Below are 2,899 nucleotides of genomic sequence, written 5' to 3'. Positions count from 1 at the left end.
CAAATATATAAAAATATTATTTCTACTACGTATAGGATCGGTGACGAATCTCCAATTCATATTAATTCAAAGGATAAATATCTCTTTGATGATCATTAGTGTAATATATGGTTTTTACTAATGTTTATACTACTAGGACATGAATTGTTCGCTACAGTATAAAGTTAATTTAACTACAAAAATATGACTAGTCTCAAATATATAAAAATATTATTTCTACTACGTATAGGATCGGTGACGAATCTCCAATTCATATTAATTCAAAGGATAAATATCTCTTTGATGATCATTAGTGTAATATATGGTTTTTACTAATGTTTATACTACTAGGACATGAATTGTTCGCTACAGTATAAAGTTAATTTAACTACAAAAATATGACTAGTCTTTCGAATATTCAGGACATAACTTTGTTAGAATCTAATAGTTAGATATTAAAAAAAAAATTATTGGTTAGATTACTCAAAAAGTAGCTTTTTACAAAAGAAATTGAAACCTTTGCAAGAATAAAACCCTCAGGTACCGTTTGGCAAAGGGTTAAGGAGACTTCACCCCTTCTTAACCTGCCAAACACAACAAATCTATATAAGGATTAAAGTGAGTTAACCCTTCATAATTTGTCAAACATAAAAAATATAGAAGGGTTAAGTTAACCCCTCTAGAGGGGTTAAAATGAGTTAACCCCTCAAAATGAGGGGTTTACTAATACTCCTATTTAGATGGAATAAGACTTAACCCTTCTAATTATAAAGAAAATAGTCAAAGTCATTGTTATTCTCAAACACTAAAACTGATCATAAGGGCTAAAATAAAACTTATTTAACGTGTTAATAATTTAGTCATTCGGATTATCAAATGGGCTAAGTACATTAATCCTTCTCTTTAACCCCTCTTCATTAACCCTTTGCCAAACGAGGCCTCGGGCCCTGTTTGAGAAGGGATTAAGAGAGGGGTTAAGTGGGTTTAACTCTTCTTTAATCTTCCAAACGGGTTTAAATAGTCAACGGGTTAAAAAAATCCTTCAAGAAGGTTAACTAGAGTAAACCCGTCATTATGACTGGTTTAGGTAGAGAGTGGAAAAAGTAAAAAAATCTTGAAAAAAGATTTGGGGAGGATATTTAAGCAACTACTTTTTGGTTTTCTAGGGCAACTACAAAGCTATCTATAGCAACGGATAAGAAGGAAAATTTTAGAAAGAAATTTGAGAGGGAAAAGATTAAGAAGAGGGAAATTTTTCTTTCTTGTAATATAAGGTTTTCCCCCTCAACGCCTACTGCTAATCTCAAGCAAAATAAAGAAAGCACTAAGGTATGTTTGCCTCATATTTCCTTCAACCATTACTATTCAATTATTTAACTTGTATGCATATGATTATGAGCAAATTCTAGTCCATATTTACTCATGAGTCTTGCGAGTCCAGATTTCTTTCAACCATTACCATTTTTGTTTTGCCAGTAGATTTTTATTTTTATGTTTATGAAACCAATAGAGCTATAAATAAATGCATGATTTTCTGTTAACATGAGTATAAATTAGTTACCGACAAAATGATTGAAAGTGGATTAGATGCAAGATGAATTTATATGTGATAGTGTTGATTTGATAGCCAAAAGAGGGATGATGATCGAAGGGGATACGTGGTCGTAGAGATCGGCAAGGGTTTCATTGGGTTTGGCTTACATGTTTTAGAATGAGTCAAAGGCCGAGCTTAGAGAGTCCATTGGGTCTAAATTGGAGTAAGAGATGAGCCATTGACTTAGAATAGAGCCTGTAAAATTTTTTTACATGAAGAGTAATATAATATTGATAGGGGGTTAGAGAATCATTATCTATAGCCATGTTTTATTTGAATTCACAGTGCCAACCTAATGTCAAAATTAGTAGCTTTTAAAGAAATTCCCATAAATTTTACTATAGTTTATTAGTTTATTGTCTAGTTCATTAACCTTTTTAAAATTATCACTAATGATGTAGAATGGCAAAGAAGAACATGGTAGCACAAACTCAATTTGAAAGTTGACAGTCCAGACCTCGAGCTAGGAATTGGATTTCAACTAAAAATTCTTGTTTGTTGGGAATATTAAAGGAAATGGTCTTTAAAGAAAAGTATAAGAGAGGACACTTTACAACCAAGCAATGGCAAAAGGTTATCGATGAGTACAAAATAAGGATAGGACAAGAAGATAGAGACAAACCACAAATGCAAAGTCGTTATAAAATTTTTAAGAAGAAATTTTGCTTTAACAACAAACTCCACAATAAATCTGGTTAGGGTTGGGATGAAGGCAAAAAAATGGTGATTGCACCTACACCAAAGGATTAGGAGGCATTGATAAAGGTATAAACATTAATTCTGGTATTCTTAATATTTAAACTTATATAATATAAAACTACTACTTATTTATAATAATTTTTTTTATTACAGGACAATAATGAGTACTTAAAAATTAAGAACAAACATTTCCCCTAGTTTGATGATATGGATTTTCTATGTGGAGGTAACACATCTAAGGGATGCTGGCGGTTTGGGACTACTGATGATTTCAACGAGTGTGAAGGAAGTTCTGATAGTTTAGATAATGAATTGGAGGAGATTGAGGTGCAAGTCAATAAGGAGATAGATTTGAATGTTTTAGATGAGGCACAAGAAGTGCAAAAGACCTAATTTCCTTTTAGTGAAACACAATCTCCATCACAACCAACACTTATTTCTACTCCAAGCACAAATCTCCATGCTCAACCATCAGTTATGAAGCGTAAGATTAAACATGTTTCATCTATATCACAGAGTCGTCGCAGAGTTTCAAGTTCTGAGGCTGAAAATGGTTTATCAAAAATGATTGACATTCAAATGCAGCGAGTTAAAATTACAAAAGAGCTAATTGAATCTAGAAAAGAG

This window comes from Asparagus officinalis, chromosome 8 (genome assembly GCF_001876935.1).
Source record: "Asparagus officinalis chromosome 8, Aspof.V1, whole genome shotgun sequence".
In the NCBI taxonomy this organism is placed as follows: Eukaryota; Viridiplantae; Streptophyta; class Magnoliopsida; order Asparagales; family Asparagaceae; genus Asparagus; species Asparagus officinalis.
This window is presented reverse-complemented; position numbering follows the sequence as displayed.